This window comes from Somniosus microcephalus, unplaced genomic scaffold (assembly GCF_052327205.1).
Source record: "Somniosus microcephalus isolate GS21.2 unplaced genomic scaffold, FLI_Smic_1.0 unresolved_chr2, whole genome shotgun sequence".
Taxonomy (NCBI): domain Eukaryota; kingdom Metazoa; phylum Chordata; class Chondrichthyes; order Squaliformes; family Somniosidae; genus Somniosus; species Somniosus microcephalus.
The window spans coordinates 57,861,193-57,881,217 of NW_028225180.1; the positions used below are offsets into that span (position 1 = coordinate 57,861,193).

At 44.8% G+C, this 20,025-nt stretch overlaps 1 protein-coding gene and 1 pseudogene across 1 annotated transcript in view; one reads left to right on the top strand and one right to left on the bottom strand.

The window, feature by feature from the left end:
• The window catches only part of LOC147092692 (NACHT, LRR and PYD domains-containing protein 3-like), a 452,481-nt gene that overhangs the window by 278,025 nt on the left and 154,431 nt on the right, over positions 1-20,025 (bottom strand).
• The window catches only part of LOC147092694 (NACHT, LRR and PYD domains-containing protein 3-like), a 61,861-nt pseudogene that overhangs the window by 1,193 nt on the left and 40,643 nt on the right, over positions 1-20,025 (top strand).

Here is a 20,025-nt window from a genome sequence, read left to right on the forward strand (position 1 = left end):
TCCCAAGGTGCCTCACAGGAGCGTTATCAATAAAAATTTGAAACCGAATCACATAAGGTGATATTAGGACAGATGAGCAAAAGCTTGCTCAAAGAGGTAGTGTTTAAGGTAGTGTCAGAAAGGAGGAGAGCGAGAGAGAGAAAGTGCCGGAGAGGTTTAGAACATAAGGGTGTTCCAGGGAGCTATGTGAAGATGGAATCCATATGAACGCAGTTCAGCAATAGGAAGGGAGACAGTACAATTCTCAGTGGGTTTTGCAGGCCAGCAAGCAGTGGAGGTGAGATAGAGGGGTGGCTGGGGAAACTAGTTGTGGAGGAATGCAATTTTGGGGAGATTCAAAATATTTCCTTTACTTTCTAAAAATGATCGTTGAAGTGAGAATGTTGATGTACTAGAGGAGGATCTGGGTCCATAGTTAGAGATCACTGTTGAAAAGGATTTGGATCTGAGTAAAATAGCCGAGGTGGAGAAGTCACTGGGCTCAGAAATAATGCACCCCAGGCTGTGAAAGGAAGTCAGAGAGGAGATAGGAGGGACTCTGACCACAGCATTTCAACCCACGTTTAATATCAAAAATATACAGGTGGATTGAAGGAGCCCAAACAATGTTTCTGTTATAATGTGGAGAGAGGATCAACCTGGTAATCAGACCATTGTGTAGAAACTCCTCAAATCTGTTATTCCGGGTCGAATAAGTGAGCATTTATCGATAAAGAGGATGATAAGGGGAGGCTGGAACGGATTAGCTGTAGAAAAGTTGTATATGACAATTTTACTAACAATGACGGACAGATAAAGAACCTTTGGTCCAGCCAGACTATCCCAGGCAATTGCGATACTTTGTCGATACTTTGTTCTAGTTATCCCAAATAAAACCATGTGATCTCCTGGGTGAGATGAAATAAAACAGGTAAAAACACAGGCCAATTTGTGGGATTAAAATACAGGAAATTGCTCTCCGACCCATCTAGGCGATTGAAACTAGTCCAGCAGATCAATCTTGCACTGAATACCCGGAAGTGTCTTCCTGTTGTAAGAGGTGATGTCCGCACCAAACAGGAACAGGTCCAGCTCTCGCCTGAAGGAATTCACCGAGTCAGCGTCCACCGCAAGAGAACATATCCTGTTCCAGCGGTCGACTATTCTCTGGGAAAAGAACCACCTCCTGATATCAACTTAAATCTGGCCTTGCACAACTTCAAATTGTGACCCCTGGCCTTCCCTAACCCATTTAATTGGAACAAACTATTAACTGGAACACAATCTATTCCCTTCATCATCTTATAAACCTCAATCAGATCACCCCGAAGTCTTTGCTTCTCTAAAGTGTAAAGTCCAAACTCTTAGCCTATCTTGATAACTAAGTTGCTTTATACTGGGAATTAGTCTAATGTCCCTCCTCTTGCTTTATACTGGGAATTAGTCTAATGTCCCTCCTCTGCAACAGTTTCAAAGCCTCAATGTCACCCACCATGTGAGGAGACCAAAACTGGACACAGTATTCCAAGTAATGTCTTTACCAAGGTCTTGTACTAGGACAAAATAGGTCGTCTTATACCAATCTGCCCTATGAATGCACCCAACACCCTCTTTGCTCTAGCTATCGCTTCACAGCATTACTCCTGTACCTGTAGAGATGTATGCATTAGAATGCCCGGATCTTCCTTTCTCTCCCTTCTTTAATGTTTCTCCATGAAGGGTGTGTGAATGTTGAGCATTCGCCCTGTCCATAGGTACAACATTGCATTGATCCAAGATGAACAACATTTGCCAGTCATGAGCCCAATCTCCCAACACATTAGATGCAGTTTTGTTGAGACGTGAATATACAGGTTGATGGAATGTTGTACATGCGGTGTATATGGGTTATCAGAAGGTGTTTGATAATGTGGCTCACAGGAGGTTTCAATCGATTGGTATAAGGTGAAATGTAGCCGCCTGGATAGAAAGTGGATAATGTGTTTAGTTTCCTCTATTTGTGCTCACAGATCCAAACTCTACAATCACTGAGTTCTTGACAGAGTGCAACGATTACCAGTTGTTCCAGTTCACGAAATTCTACTGAGACAGACTGAAACAGGTGATTGAAGAAGGGGTGGACGGAGTCAGCTCGTTGTTAACATACCAGAGGCATTTCAGTGGACAAGAACATTGCGTAAGTGAGAGGGACACAGAATGAGTTTAGATTATATTTAAATATCACAGAACTGACAGGATATCAGATCTTAGAATCAAAGAATGTTACAGAAGAGAAACAGGCCAAATAGGAAAGAAATTGATAAAACTGAAAATATTGTGAATCTGAAACAATGATACGAAGAGTTGAAAGTACCCAGCGGATCCGTCAGTATCTGTAAAAAGGATGGTTTGGGTATAACTCGGGTGGACAGAAAACAAAGGGAAACAGTTTTAGTGGAACTGGGAAAAGGAGACACCAAGGCAACAGACTGGAATTAAAGGGAAGGTCATTAGTTTACTTTCATGGAAACTACTTAACGTAAATTAAGGAACTGAGAGATGAGAAAAATCATCTGCGGAGTAAATGAAAGGCATTTCAAGAAGAAAAACAAAATGGTAAAATGGTTAAGATGTATGAGACACAAACGGGGAAACTAACCTCCAAAAAATGAGGATTGAAAACCCGATGTTGTGCAGGTTTTTCCTCCCCCTGCATCACCGGGGTTCAATTCCAACTTCGGCGGAGACTCAATACTGGCGGTAGAACCTGTCGTGGAGCGTCACTCCCTGGGACAGCACTTCAGGAAATTACAACAAGCAGCCTGTAATGTTCTGTCAGTTACCTTTATTGGAATAGAACTAAATGCAAATGATAATCGGGCAGGGTGTATAATGGACGGTCGACCTGAAACCAACTTTCCAAGTTGTTAATCTAGGCAAATGAATCTCATCGCAACCTGCTGCTCACTACACATTACTGTTAATATCCCACCTAGTCTAATCCCAACCCCCTGCTCACTCCCCATAAGAACATAAAAATAGGAGCTGGAGTAGGCCATTTGGCTCTTCAAGCTGCACCACCATTCAGCAAGTTCATGGCTGATCTTCTACTTCAACTTCACCTTCCTGCACTAACCCATATCCCTTAATTCCCTTAGTTCCCAAAACTATCAAGCTCTGTCTTGAATATATTTAATGGCTGAGCATCCACTGCTCTCTGGGGTAGAGAATTCCAAAGATTCACAACCCTTTGAGTGAAGAAATTTCTCCTCACCTCAGTCCTAAATGGCCGACTCTTTATTCTGAGACTGTGACCATGTGTTCTAGATTCCCCAGCCATTGGAAACATTTTGCCAGCTTTAACCCGGTCAAGTCCCGTAAGAATTTTATTCGTTTCAAATAGATCACCTCATTCATCTGAACTCTAGGGAATATAGGCCGAGTCTACTCAATCTACCGTCATAGGGCAATCCCCTCATCCCAGGAATCAATCTATTGAACCTTCGTGCATTCCCTCCAAGGCAAGTATGTTTTTCCTTAGGTAAGGAGAACAAAACTGTACACAGTACTCCAGGTGTGGCCTCACCAATACTCTGTATAATTGCAGTAAGACTTCTTTACTCTTATACTCTAATCCATTTGTAACAAAAGCTAACATACCATTTCCTTTCCTACTTGCTTGCTGTATCTGCATGTTAACTTTCTGTGATTCATGGACAAGGACACTTAGGTCCCTCTGAATGAAAACATTTCCCAGTCTCTCAGTTTAAAAAATATTCTGCTTTTCCACCAAAGTGGGTAACTTCTCATTTCCCCACATCTTATTCCGTTTGCCATGTTCTTGCCCACTCAATCAACCTGTCTATCTCTATCTGCAGCCGCTTTGTGTCCTCCTCACAACTTACTTTCCGAACTAACTTTGTATCATCAGCAAACTGGGATGGGTTACACTCAGCCCCTTCATCTAATTCATTAATATAGATTGTAAATAGCTGAGGCTCAAGCACTGATCCTTGCTGTACCCCGCTAATTACAGCCTGCCACCTCGAAAGAATCCAGTTTATTCCTACTTTCTCTTTTCTGTCCATTAACCAATCCTCAATCCATGCTAATATACTGCCCCCAATCCCATGAGTCCATAATCATTAATATCCCAGCTAGTGTGATCACAACCTCCTGCTCACTACCCATTACCGTTAATATCCCACCTAGTCTGATCCCAACCTCCTGCTCACTACCCATTACCGTTAATATCCCACTGCATCTAATCCCAACCTCCTGCTCACTACCCATTACCATTAATATCCCACCTAGTCTGATCCCAACCTCCTGCTCACTACCCATTACCGTTAATATCCCACTGCATCTAATCCCAACCTCCTGCTCACTACCCATTACCATTAATATCCCACCTAGTCTGATCCCAACCTCCTGCTCACTACCCATTACCGTTAATATCCCACTGCATCTAATCCCAACCTCCTGCTCACTACCCATTACCATTAATATCCCACCTAGTCTGATCCCAACCTCCTGCTCACTACCCATTACCGTTAATATCCCACTGCATCTAATCCCAACCTCCTGCTCACTACCCATTACCGTTAATATCCCACCTAGTCTGATCCCAACCTCCTGCTCACTACCCATTACCGTTAATAGCCCACTGCATCTAATCCCAACCTCCTGCTCACTACCCATTACCGTTAATATCCCACCTAGCCTGATCCCAACCGTCTGCTCACTACCCATTACTGTTAATATCCCTAGTCTAATCCCAAACTCCCGCTCACTACCCATTACCGTTAATATCCCACCTAGTCTGATCCCAACCTCCTGCTCACTACCCATTACCGTTAATATCCCACCTAGTCTGATCCCAACCTTCTGCTCACCACACATTACCGTTAATAGCCCACTGCATCTAATCCCAACCTCCTGCTCACTACCCATTACCGTTAATATCCCACCTAGTCTAACCCCAACCTCCTGCTGACCGCGTTATGGTTAATATCCCAGGTGCAATCTTGTGCTCAGTCCCCACACTCCAGCATTCCTTTCTATCCACGCAGCAATAGAAATTGATTTTTCAAAAAATTGTCCACTTGCTTCCACAATAGTTTGTGGGATTGAATTATGCTTTCTAACCATCTCACGTGTAAATAAATTTATCAACCTTCACCCCAATTCTTCTAATAAGCCTAAATATGTGCCCTCTGGCCAATCAGTGCAAACTATCAGTAACTATTTATTTGATCATAACTCTTCAGAATCTGAAGACTGGCAGCAACTCCTCATTTAATCTGCTCACCTCAAGTGGAATGAGCCCAATGTTCTCAAATCGCACTCTCTAACAGTAACTCCACATCCCTGGTAACATGCTGTTCCAAAGCACTCCAGTTTTTCCATTGCTTTTACATCCTATAAATGGAGTGTCCAAAACTATATACAACTGCATAAATTACCTGCCCCTGTGCTCTTGCCGTGGAACATCATTTCCTACGAGAAGATTGAGTTCATTCAGTCTGTAATTACCTGCCCCTGTGCTCTTGGTGTGGAACATCACTCCCCAGGGGGAACATCAGGAAATTGAGATTACTGAGCCGATCATTTTCCGTCCGCCCACTTTAATGATTTAGTTTTTGCACCATTTTGTTCAGGGAGTGAGTGACTGGGGGATGAAAAAGTGGTATTTTCATATTTTTTGTAATAGGCCAGATTTTGCAGTAGAAATAATGGTGGGATTAAAGTGTAAATTGCACAGCAACTTTCAGCGACTGCACATGCAGAGTTAATCGCAAAGGATAGGCAGAAAGGAAAAGGAAGTGGGGTAGCTCCGTTAATAAAGGATGAGATCAGTGCAGTAGTGAGAAATTGTATTGGATCACAAGGTCAAGATGTAGAATCAGTTTGGGTGGAGATAAGAAATAATAAGGGAAAGAAGTCACTGGTGGGAGTAGTCTATAGGCCCCCTAACGGTAGCTACACTGTAGGACAGAGTATAAATCAAGAAATAATGGAGGCTTGTAAGAAAGGTACTGCAATAATCATGGGCGATTTTAATCTTCATATAGATTGGACAAATAAAATTGGCAAAAGTAGTCTTCAGGAAGAGTTCATAGCATATATTTGTGATGGTTTCTTAGAACAATATGTTGTAGAAGCAACCAGGGAGCAGGCTATTTTAGATCTGGTAATGTGTAACACGATAGGAATAATTAATGATCTCGTAGTAAAGGATCCTCTAGAGAAGAGTGATCATAGCACGTTAGAATTTCAAATTCAGTTTGAGGGTGAGAAACTTGGGTCTCAAACTAGTGCCCTGAACTTAAATAAAGGAAATTACAAGGGTATGAGGACAGAGTTGGCTATAGTGGACTGGGAAATAGATTAAAGGGTAAGACGGTAGATAAGCAGTGGCAGACATTTAAGGAGATATTTCATAACTTTCATCAAAGGTATATTCCAGTGAGAAAGAAAGACTCTTAAGAGAAGAATGACCCATCCGTGGTTAACTAAGGAAGTTAAGGATGGTATCAAATTGAAAACAAAGGCATACAATGATATGAAGATTAGCGGTAGGTCAGAGGATTGGGAAATTTTTAGAAACCAGCAAAGGATGACTAAAAAAATTATAAAGAGAGAGAAGATAGATTATGACAGTAAACTAGCAAGAAATATAAAAACAGTCAGTAAGAGCTTCTACAGGTATATAAAAAGGAAGAGAGAAAGTAAAGTAAATGTTGGTCCCTTAGAGGATGAGACTGGGGAATTAATAATGGGAATCAAGGAAATGGCAGAGACTTTGAACAAATATTTTGTAGCGGTCTTCGCAGTAGAAAACACTAAAAGCATCCCAGTAATAATAGATAATCAAGGGGCTATAGGGAGGGAGGAAATTAAAACAATCACCATCACTAGAGAAAAAGCACTAGGCAAACTTATGGGACTAAAGGTGGACAAGTCCCCTTGACCTGATGGCCTGCATCCTATGGTCTTAAAAGTGGCTGCAGAGATAGTGGATGCATTGATTGCAATCTATCAAAATTCCCTGTAATCTGGAGAGGCCCTAGCGGATTGAAAAACCACAAATGTAACACTCCTATTCAAGAAAGGAGGGAGAGAGACAACAGGAAACTATAGACCAGTTAGCCTAACATCTGTCATTGGGAAGATGCTGGAGTCCATTATTAAGGAAGTAGTAGCAGGTCATTTAGAACATCATAATACAGTCAAGCAGAGTCAGCATGGTTTTATGAAAGGAAAATCATCTTTGACAAATTTGCTGGAGTTCTTTGAGGATGCAAAGGCAGGGTGGATAAAGGGGAACCAATAGATGTAGTGCATTTGGATTTCCGGAAGGCATTCGATAAGGTGCCACATAAGAGGTTATTAAACAAAATTAGGATTCATGGGATTGGGGGTAATATACTAGCATGGATTGAGAATTGGTTAACGGACAGAAAACAGAGAGTAGGAATAAACGAGACATTTTCGGGTTGGCAGGCTGTAGGGTACCGCATAAAAGGATACTGCACAAGATAAGAGTTCACGGGGTTGGGGGTAATATATTAGCATGGATAGAGGATTGGCTAACTAACAGGAAACAGAAAGTCGGGATGAATGGATCATTTTCAGGTTGGCAAACTGTAAATATTGGGTGGTCACAGGGACCAGTACAGGTACCTCAGCTGTTCACAATCTATATTAATAACTTGGATGAAGGGACCGAGTGAAATATAGTCAGATTTGCTGATGATACAAAGATAGGTGGGAAATCAAGTTTTGAAGAGAACACAAAAGAATCTGCAAAGGGATATAGAGAGGTTAAGTGAGTCGGCAAAAAAATTGGCAGATGGAGTATAAAATGGGAAAATATGAGGTTATCCACTTTGGTAGGAAAAATAAGAAAGCTAAATATTTAAATGGAGGATGATTACAAAATACTGCGGTACAGACACATCTGGGGGTTCTTGTGCATTACATATAAAAAGTTAGCATGCAGGTACAGCAAGTAATTAGGAAGGCAAATGGAATGTTGGCCTTTATTGCAAGGGTGATAGAGTATAAAAGTAGGAAAGTCTTACTACAACTGTACAGGGTGTCGGTGAGACCACACCTGGAGTACTGCATACAGTTTTGGTCTCCTTATTTAAGGAGGGATATACATGGATTGGAGGCAGTTCAGAGAATGTTCACGAGGTTGATTCCGGTGATGAAGGGGTTGCCTTATGAGCAGGTTGGGCCTATACTCATTGGAGTTTAGAAGAATGAGAGGTGATCTTATTGAAATGTATAAGATTCTGAGGGGGCTTGAGAGGGTAGATGCTGAGAGGAAGTTTCACCTCACGGGGGACTCTAGAACTAGGGGGTCATAGCTTCATAATAAGGGATCGCCTATTTGAAACGGAGATGAGGAGTAATTTCTTCTCTGAGGGTTGTGAATCTTTGGAATTCTCTACCCCAGATTGCTGTCGAGGCTGAGTCATTGAATATATTTACGGTGGAGGTAGACCGATTTTTAAAATATAGGGGAATCAAGGGTTATGGGGAGCGGGCAGGAAAGTGGAGTTCAGGTCAAGACCAGATCAGCCATGATCTTATCGAATAGCGGAGCAGCTCGAGGGGCCAAATGGCCTCTTCCTGTTCCTAATTCTTATGTTTTTTATGTTCTTGTGTAAACATGGAAATCGAGAAGTTGCTGTCTGAGTTGCCCTGCTGCTCCAAAAACTGCACAGGAATGGCACCTCGCCGAGAGGCTCACCATTGAAATGCAAGGAACGGCGTAAAATTGCTGTACTTACCTGATAGATACACATGAAACTCACGAGGAAATGTCAGGGCTTGCCTATTCCAGTGTAATTATTTTATAACGGTGTGATCAATCTTAATTACTGCCAAACAACTTCTCTGGCACAGAAAATGAACTTTTGCAAGTGTGGAGTCTCATTCCTTCGGATTTTAATTATTGTTGGAGCTGTACAAACAAAAATTAAATAATGATTTAAACTTTTCTTTCTGTCTCTTTTTTTGCACCCTTTAAATCCAATCTTTCTTTCGCTCTTTATTTCACTTTCTGTATGTGTTTTGGCATTGAATTCTATATTCTAACTGAGACTTCTTGGTTCAGATGTTGTGTGCCTCAGTAAGGATTCTTCAAGTTGATTGGTTAAGGCGGCATACAGTTGCTTTCCCTGTTCCCTCTGCAGAGGGCGCTGGGCGTTTTGGCTCTAATTTACAGTGAGTTCCAGTGCAAACACCATCCAAAGTCTACGGGCAAGTGTAATGAATGACTAGCGCCTATCGGTCACTGATGAAAGCAAAATCTGGCATATTGTTCTTTCACTGTTTAGAATCTGCCTTTTTTAGATCCTGACGTTTATTTAGTTTGATTTGTCCTCCAGTTAAACATTGGGATGTGTTAAGATGTCGCCTTCTACCCCACCACAAACTCCATCTCCTCGCTATTTGATTTCATCCCCTTCCCAAACCATTCTCTGAGGCTGAACCTGACTGCTCGCAAACTCGGCCTCCTATTTGCTCTCGAACTGAGCTTTCGACCCCATATATTCTCCATGACAAATGCAGCAGACTTCCATCACCCTAACATTGCCCGTCTCCACTCCTACCTCAGCCCATCTGCTGCTGAAACACTCATCTGTGCATTTGTCACATTTAGACTCGATTATTCCAATGCTCCCCTGACCAGCCTCCCTTCATCTGCCCACCGCAATCTTCAGCTCATCCAAATCTCTGCTTTCTGTACCCTGTTCCTGCACAGACATCACTCATGAGCTTGTTCACCTATAGTGACTCCCGATCGTCGAGTGCCTTCCATTTAAAATTCCCATCCTTCTGTTTAAATCCTTTCAATGCCTCGCCCTTCCCTGCGTCAAATGGTGAAGCCCCACAAACCTCCAGTAACTCTGGCCTCTTATGCACCCCACCCCTTCACCCTACCAGTGGTGGCCGCTCCTCCAGTTATCTTAGGACCCACGCTCTGGAATTTACTCGCTAGAACCCTCACCCTCTGTGCCTTTATCTCATCCTTATAACTCTAACTTTTGCTCACACATGCTAACATCTACTCCTTTGCCTTTTTATTAATTCCTGGTACAGGATCTAAAAAAAAGACAGATAAACACAGTGAAAGAACAATATGCCGGATTTTGCTTTCATCTGTGACCGAATGACGCTAGTCATTCATTACACTTTCCCGTTCACGAGCAAGGCCATCGTGTATTGCCCATCTGTGGTTGGCCTTGAGAAGGTGGTGGTGAGACACCTTCTTGAACTGCTGTAGTCCATGTGGTGATGATGCTTGCACAGTGCTGTTTGGTATGGAGTTCCAGGATTTTGACCCAGTGACAACGAAGGATATATGTTCAAGTCAGGATGATCTGTGACTTGAATGGAAACTTGGAGCTGATGGTGCTCCCATGCGGATGCTGCTCTTATCCTTCTAGGTGGCAGAGGCCGCGTGTTTGGGAGGTGCTGTCAAAGAAGACTTGGTGAACTGCTGCAGTTCGTTCTGTAAATAGAGCACACTGCAGCTATGGTGCACCGTCGGTGGAGGGATTGGATGTTTAAGGTGCTGGGTGGGCTGCCGATCACGCGTATTTCTTTGTCCTGGATTGCGTGGAGCTTGTTGAGTGTTGTTCCAGCTGCACCTATCCAGGCAAGTGGAGAGTTTTCTATCACACGCTGCAGTTGTGCCTTGTAGGTGCAGGGGAGGCTTCTGGGTGGCCAGGAGGTGAGCCACTCGCCACAGAATACCCAGCCGCTGACCTGCTATAGGAGCCACGAGATTTATGTGGCTGGTCAATGGTAGGGAATAGACGATGGCAATGCCAATAAATGACAAACGGACATGGTTGGACTCTCTTGTGGGAGATGGTCTTTGCCTGACACTTGTATGGCGCGAATGTTACTTGCCACTTGTCCGTTCAAGCCTAGATTTTGTCTGGATCTTGCTGCATGCGAGCATGGATTGCTTTATGATCTGACGAATTGAAAATGGAGCTCAACACTGCAATCATCAGAGAACATCCCCACTCCTGACTTTATGATGGAGGGAAGGTAATTGGCAGCAGCAGCCCCAAGGAACTCCTGCAGTGATGTCCTGCTGCTGCGACAATTCTCCTCCAATATCCACACTCCTTGGTGCCACACATTTCAAACACTGCCTTGATGTCAAACACAGTCACTCTCACCTCACAGCTGGAATACGGTTATTTGGTCCAAGTTTGGAGTCGATTGGTCCTGGTGGAACTCAAGCTGAGCACCGGTGAGCAGCTTATTTGTGAACTAGGTGCTGCTTCATTGCACTGTTGATGACTCCGTGCAACACTTTGATAGTGTGTGAGAGTAGGCTGATAGGGCGGTAATTGCCATGGTTGGATTTGTCCTGCTTTTTGTGGACAGGACATACCTGGATAAGTCTCTACATTGTAGGGTATATACCAGTGTTGTGGATGTACTGGAACAACTTGACTAGAGGTGCGGTTAGTTCCAGAGCACAGATCTTAAACACGACAGCCAGAATGTTGGCGGGACCTGTAGCATTTGCTGTGCCCGGTGCATTCATTTGTATTTTAATATGGAATTGCCTGCGGACTAGGCATTAAATCTCCCACCTGCTGTACATTCTGCACCTTTTGGCACCTTTAGTGCTTCCTCCCAGTTGTGTTCAAAATGGAGGAGTACTGATTCGTAGGCTGAGGGAGGGTAGTAGGTGGTGTAAGGGGTTTTCCTAGATCGCAGAAGTCTCTCTCTCCAGAGGCCTCTCTCTTGCACAGTAAACACTCGAGTGGTTCGACCCACTCCCCCTTAGATTCTATACACTGGACTTTGAGGCAGGGACTACAATGCAGAGAATACTCTATAGACCAGGTTTAATGAAAACGAAATGAAATTTTATTGCATAGAGAAACAAATCAAACTGCAAGCCAATAAGGTACATGGGAGGGAAAAACAAATCATAGTACAGTACTAAGATATATACAGGCATACTGTACTTTACAAAGGTCATCACGAAATGGGGAAACACACGGAACATCGAGGGACAACAACTCATAATTAATTACCCCTAAAATGCCCACCCCCTAAGCCTATCTAGATCAGATTATGAGGGGCCAGAAACATGCTCACCAATCCCAGTTAGAAGCATAGAGGTTTTGAAGTATGTGTTTTGATCCTCTCAGGCGTCCTGTCTCCACGTGGTCAGTGGAACGCAGCGGGCTGCGACATACTCTTCTCTCCCTCGAGGTGATGGACTCGGACAGGCTGGATGTCAGCAGGCCTGGACATCGGTGTGGGGAGAGACCAACTGTTTGACCATTTTCATATAGGTCTCTTCCTGTCTCGTCAGCGTCCCGGAGTTGGTCGATGATCTCCCGACAGTTACCCCGGGGCTAGATGCTGACTTGATCTCCCCTCTCGAACCTCGATCCTCCGTCGTCTTTTCTCGGACTCTGCACCAATGAAGCTGATGCTCTTCAATGGTTACCGAAAAGGCTGGCGTTTCGATGGCTGGCGATGTTCTTCCTTCTTCAACCCTTTTCTTCGCTACTCCGGGCCCCCAGATATATTTCTCAAAGAGGCCTTTATCTCCCGCCAGATCAAGGTTAGTCTTTATTCAACTTTTGGCGGGCTTGTCGCACAGCGGGGTAGTTATTATGTTTTAAACTACTTTGGGATGGCCGGTAACGGCCATCTCTGGTCTGAAATGACCCTGTATTGTTTTTAATGTCCTCTTAATGTCTTTAACTGTTCTTGATGTTCCCCCTATGAATTTGAAACTGTTTTCCTTTGTCTGGGTAAACATTTAGATGGCCTTTATCTACAGGCCGATCTGACTGGATCTGCATCCAATCCATATGTATGTGGTTCTGTCTGGTTTTGTTTTCTCCAAAGCGGCCTTCCAGAACTTACTGTGGGCTGAATCCACAAAGGCTGTCTGGGGACTGCAGGAACCATTTTAAAGTGTCCCAAATAGCTGGTCACGGGGTCTGGCGACCATTTTGTGTGTCCCTTTTTCTGGGCTTCTTTTGAAACAGTCTTTAAAAGTTAAGGCCTTTTCTGCCAATAGACCCTTATAGGACAATGTTCAATTTTGTGAATCTTACAGTCCCCCCTGATGATACTATAACTTGCTTGAAGTATCATAATTCTGGGTGAGCAAAATTTTCTGACTCTCCACAATCAAACCATCCCCTGTGTTTACCTATCTATGACCCCACGACATATGCATTTCCCATTTCAGAAAAACCACAGTGTACATTACGCATCTATTGATGGCAATACATTGGGATTCAGATCTGACACACACATTTCCAGGTGTGGAGGGGGCCTAATACACCTACACCACCTGGTTCATATATATTACCTTTATTAATAACACAACCTAAAACTTCAATAAAAATACCATAAAGAAAGAAAAATACACACAAAATCATACATGAATAACATCAACCATAGAGGAGGGAGGGAAACTTTAACTTTATACATAGCAGCAAAATCTAAACGGGTGTCTCCTCATCTACCCGCACATAATGCTCCCTCCATTCTCTGTTCTCATACTTCTGGACACGCCTGTCCCTCTTATAATGTACAAACAGTAAATAAATCACAATAAAAACCTGACACACTACAAGGATGTGGGAGGCTATCCTAATCCATGAAGGGACTTCTATATTAGTGAACAGGTCCCATCATTGTGGGGTCACTATATCCAATATGTCTGCCCCTATTTCTAAAGTCTTCTGCTCCAGCGTGTAAAAATGTTTCTGTGAAACGGCCACGGCTTTTAGTATCTTGCAGAGGTGTTCAGGGTGAGGGGGAATGATATAGCCAAAATGTGCAACGAATCATTGCAGATCGGTGAAATTTTCTTTGACAGTGATGTGAACAGTGGAAGGTTCAGGAATGGGGACAATTCGCTCGTGGGCCACTTGAACTTCTGCCTTGGGTTTGAAGCAGAAACTGCTGTCACTGACCGGACACCAGCCGTGCTGTCCATGTTAGTAGTGGGGCGCTGCAGTGGTGACACAGTATGTCCCACCTCCTATATATGCCAACTGCGGGGGCACATGGCCTTGTGCCATTGTCTCCATGGTGCAATTTATAGGCTCCGCGCCAGCAGTTCTGAACCCACACTGTGGTTTCGAATAGGCATTCAAGTGCTGGGGACACAGGATGATGTGTGTTCCCCGGCTCCGGCACCCTGAGAGGTCGGTACCCGTCATTGCATGCTCCCATCGAATGACATACGGTGGGACCGCTGTGTAGCGAATGTGTGCACCCCCTTGAATGACTCCAATGTTCTCCACCCTGTATACCGGGGCGGGTTTAGCTGTCTTTCCCATAACCGGAATTCTTACCACTATACCCATAATGGTGTGATTAGACTGCCCACAGTCCACTGGGACTGGGTAGGCCTCTGAAGCTAGTCTGAGCTGGCACTGACTCAATGCATTCTCAAAAGGGTGGAGGGCTGCGAGGTGCTTATTGCCGATTCAGGAGGGGACCAAACCTTGTTTTAAATCCTCCAGATTACTGCGGCCCTCACCCAGTAACCATGCCCCATACAGCACGCACGCTTCGTTCTGTGCAGCCTGATCTGATGCATTCCGATCCTCCCTGATGAGAGCATTTACCGTTTTAGCGTGTTTCTCCAGCTCAGCTATGATTTCTTTTAAGTGTAGTGTCATGGCCTGGTCCTCATTTAACTCAGAACCCACTACCTTATTCTCGTCCGTCAGTATCTTTCTTAACCGCCCTTTTAAATCATTGATCTGAGTCTGCAGCTCCACGTCATCCAGAGTGTTGATGACGGAAGTCCCTGTGTTAAAAGTGGTAAAAATATAATTTACTGTACCCCTTCTTTGTCTCCCTACCCTGTCCAAGACCTCATGTGGTGTGGTGTACAGTCCGGCTCTGTCGTCATCGGCAAAGTCGAACTCATAAAATTGCCTGAACATGTTTGTTAACAGGACCTGGTACAATTGCTCCGTTTCCTTGGGGCACCAATCTGGCAATCGCACCTCGGTGAGGTTTAAAATCACCGAGGCCAGCGCGTAGTGCACCCCTTGGTACAGCACCTGTCCTGTGGGCACTAATACCAATCCGTTCCCGGGTCCCTTTGTAGTGTTGGGGCACCCTTCCTTGCGGGCTTTGGCTACCGGAATCGTGGGCAGGGGCTTGCGGGGGCGGGTGATGAGCTCAGTGGCGTTTACCGAGATCTGAGAGTATGGGACTCCGCACGCCCGTGTGCTGACGTCCCACCTCATCCCTTTCCCAGCATCCTGCCACTGGCCTTGGAAAAAGATGGAGACGCCTGTGGGGCAGACGCGTTCTGAGCCCGACATGCAGATGTAAATCCCCTCATCTGGTTCCCACCACTTGTCCCAACAGACACTCAATCCCCCATGAGTCCCCGTAATAGTCCGATGGGTATTGTTACCCAGTCGCTCCCACACGACCGTGGAGTTTTTCATAGTCCTGCTCAACTTCCTGAGCCACCACCATCGGTCCAAAGGAACATGTCCAGTGCAGACCAAATAAATCTTCTTCCCGACGGTAACGCTGACTCTGGCTGCAATGATCCTCACCCTGGGACACATTAGAGAAGTCTCTCTGTATGCAAATCCGGACTGGCTGGAGTATTCCGTAGAGTTCGACCCCAGCCATCCTGGCCACCTCCCCTCATGGAAATAGGTAGCTGTTTCTTCAACTTCCCGTACTCCTGTCCCATCGGTCGCGATGGGGGCTGTGTCCCCGGAACATCCATATACTATGGAGTCCTTTATGTAGCCCCGATAGGCCAAGCTACACCCGATCACCGCGAACACGATGAGAGTCATTTCCATGGTACTTTTTGTTGTGTATGTACCTTTAAGAGAATAACTGGTCTCAGACTGCAGTACCAGCAGTGACCACCCCTGTATAAAAGGCGCTAGAGAGCCTCTGTTTGTTAGTTTCGCCATTGACTTCCACCAGTAAAGATCTGTTTGTTTTCACTCCTGCTGGTCCGTGTCTCACTCATTCACGGACTTAACACTGGCGATGAGTAAGAAACGAACTTACCTGCAACTCGGCAGCACCTCCGACAACGTTGTTGAAGGTCGGAGCCAGAAAGAAAAAAAAAAAATAGAGTCCATTGAAACTCGAGAAACGAGCGTCGACCATCAATCATCGGTTTAAAAACTTGCAGGAGAGACGGTCCAGAGCCAGGCTAGGTTCCTCGGTCCGTGGTTTCCCAGCTAATCGGGCTGGTGGCAGTTAGTGCTCTGATCCTTCCTGGGCTGTGGCGGGCTGAAGTTCGATCGGGTGGCTTTTCAACGGGGCCGGGCAGCGAGTCGGGAAGCAAAGAGAGAGAGAGAGGGTGGAGCACACAGGGCGCGGCCGGCGTTTCGAAGCCGGGCAGCGTTCGGACCTAAGAAGAGGGAGGGACGTGTCCCAGAGGGTCCGCTCCATGACGGGAAAATAATAAAAGAAAAAGAATACGCGCAAGAAACCGTGGAAAGCAGCGCTAACAACAGCAGGGAAGAAGGCAAAGCGCGGGAGGCGCCATTTTGTTAATTCGGGGAAGAAGGCAAAGCGCGGGAGGCACCATTTTAGATTTGCAAGATGCTGAAGACTGGCTGTATCACTGCTTTTGATAATACATTAGAGGACTAGACCACGTATGTGGAAAGAGTCGAGGTATGTTTCGAGGCAAATGATATAGCGGAGGGAAAAAAGGCATCGATATTGCTAAACTTAATGGGCGCTAGAACGTACGGCCTATTGCGGGACCTGATTACTCCAGCCAAACCGAAGGTGAAGAGTTTTAACAAAATTGTTGCTGTCCTACAGGAACACTTAAACCCTGCACCGCTGTTGATAGCAGAAAGATTTAAATTCCACAGGAGAACTCAGCACAAAGATGAGAGCAATGCTGAGTATCTTACGGAACTATGCAAGCTATCAAAGCACTGCCAGTTCGGAGCAGGACTGGCAGATACCCTACGGGACAAATTTGTCTGTGGACTCCTGAGTGAAGGAACACAGAAGAAGTTACTCTCAGAAAAAGAGCTGACGCTAGATAAGGCTTTCAGCGTGGCAGTATCGTATGAAGCAGCAGCCAGGGGAGCTGCAGAAATTCAACAAAAACCACAGGAATACGGCACCCATGAAATGACACGGGGATTTGCAAAATCGCTGCGGCAGAACTAACCATGACCAGAAGGACTGCTGGTCCAAAGACAAAATATGCAGACAATGCAGGAAGATTGGACACATTGCACGAGTTTGTAGGTCTGGGAAGAAGACCAGCGACAACAAAAAGGCTACTAAGGAACCGTACAAGAAAGTACAAAAGATGACGGACAGTAGTTCCGAAGACCAGATGAGCGATAGTGAATCCGGAAACAGGAGACTAAGCTGTCTCAAACTTTACAATGTAATCGCAAAAGAGGATCACCGAACCATTTGGGTCACTCCCATGATAGCAGGGTCCCAAGTTAAAATGGAATTGGATACAGGATCAGCGCTAACCATCATGAATCGACGAGACTACGAGCGGCTATTTTCACATATACACTTGAGAGAGACATCCATCGTCTTGACAACGTATACGGGGCAAAAAGTATACCCCAGAGGAAAAATAAGGGTGCCTGTCGAATACAATGGCAAGAAAATACAGAAATTGTATCTCTACATACTGCCAAATGGTGGACCACCGTTATTGGGACGGGAATGGATGAGGAAGATAAACTTAGATTGGCATTCCATTCATGCAATGACGGTGGACGGTAAAAAAGATGAAGACATCACTCCTGGACGATTGTCAGCAATCGTAGCTAACGCCAAAGAGGTATTTCAACAAGAACTGGGCACGCTTAAAGGCGTAACCGCCTCGATAAAAATAGAAGAGAATGCAGTTCCCAAGTTTTTCAAAGCGAGACTGGTACCATATGCAATTCGCCCAGCCGTCGAGGCAGAGCTGGAGAATCTGGAGAAGGCGGGTGTGTTGTCTAAGGTCGACTGAAGCGAGTGGGCGACACCCATCGTTCCTGTCATGAAGAAAACGTTAAGCAATAAGTCCGGAGAGCCAAGGAAGATTCGCATCTGTGGGGATTTCAAGGTGACGGTGAACCCTGTCCTTCACACAGTACAATATCCTCTTCCAAGGATAGAAGACATCTTCGCCTCACTGTCTGGAGGGAAGCTTTTTACAAAAATTGACCTAGTGTTGAAGGAGACGCAGCCCTTGTTCTTGTCCAGCAGGATCGAGGTTCTTACTCCCTGTGAGGGCGGGAGCGGGGACTGCAGGGAGGATGAGCAACCTGGCCACAGCACCGTGGTACAGGGGGCCATTCAAGTGGAGGGAGTAAAAAGAAATGTTGTAGTGGTAGGGGATAGTATCATTAGGGGGATAGATAGGGTTCTCTGCAGTCAAGAGCGGGAGTCCCGAAGGCTGTGTTGCCTGCCTGGTGCCAGGGTTAAGGGCACCTCTTCTGGGCTGGAAAGAAACTTGCAGTGGGAGGGGGAGGATCCAGTTGTCGTGGTCCATGTTGCTACAAACGACGTAGATAGGACAAGAAAGACGGTTCTGTTAAAGGAGTATGAGCAGCTAGGGGTCAAATGAAAAAACAGAACCTCAAGGGTAATAATCTCTGGGTTATTACCTGAGCCACGAGCGAATTTGGCTAGGATAAATAAAATTAAAGAGTTAAATGCGTGGCTCAAAGACTGGTGTGGGAGAAATGGGTTTTGCTTCTTGGGACACTGGCACCAGTACTGGGACAGGAGGGAGCTGTTCTGTTGGGACGGACTCCACTTGGCCAGTGCTGGGACTAGAGTCCTAGCGAATCATATAACTAGGGCTGTAGAGAGGGCTTTAAACTAATTAGTGGGGGGGAGGTTTCTAGAGAGCAAATAATAGAAATGACAACAGAGAAGGTCATAGACTTAGGTAGCAGTGGGGGAGTTAAAAAACAGAATGTGTCAGGAAGGGACAGAAGGTATGGAGTAAAAAGTAAAGTACTAAAAAGGGAAAAAACAGGAACTAAGTGTTACAAAACATATTTGAAAGTTCTTTATCTGAATGCACGTAGCATTCGTAACAAAATGAATGAGTTAACGGCACAAATAATGACATATGAGTATGATCTTGTGGCCATTACAGAAACATGGCTGCAGGGTGACCATGACTGGGAATTAAACATACCAGGTTATTTAACAATCAGGAAGGACAGGCAGGAAGGGAGAGGAGGTGGGGTGGCTATGTTAATAAAGGAAGGAATCACTATAATACAGAGAAATGATATTGGGTCAAAGGAGCAGGATAGTGAAACAGTTTGGGTGGAGGTAAGGAATAATAAGGGGAAAAAAACACTAGTGGGTGTAGTCTATAGGCCTCCGAACAGTTGCAACTCTGTTGGACGGAGTATTAATCAGGAAATAGTTGAGGCTTGTAATAAGGGAACAGCTATAATTATGGGGGGTTTTAATTATCATATTAACTGGACAAATCAAATTGGGCAGAGCAGCCTTGAGGAAGAGTTCATTGAGTGTATTAGGGATGGGTTTCTTGAGCAGTATGTAACTGAACCGACCAGGGGGCAAGCAACCTTAGATTTGGTCCTGTGTAATGAGACAGGATTAATTAAAAATGTCCTAGTAAAGGATCCCCTTGGAATGAGTGACCATAACATGGTTGAGTTCCATATTCAATTAGAGGGTGAGAAGGTTGGATCTCAAACAAGCGTGCTGAGCTTGAATAAAGGAGACTATGAAGGTATGAGAGCGGAATTAATTAGAGTGGACTGGGAAAATAGATTAAAGGGTAAGACGGTACATGACCAGTGGTGTACATTTAAGGAGTTATTTTACAACTTCCAAAAAAATATATTCCACTGAGGAAAAAAGGGTGTAAAAGAAAAGATAGCCATCCGTGGCTAATTAAAGTAATTAAGGATAGTATCCGACTAAAAACAAGGGCATATAAGGTAGCCAAATCTAGTGGGAGGATGGAAGATTGGGAAGTCTTTAAAAGACAGCAAAAAATAACAAAAAGATTGA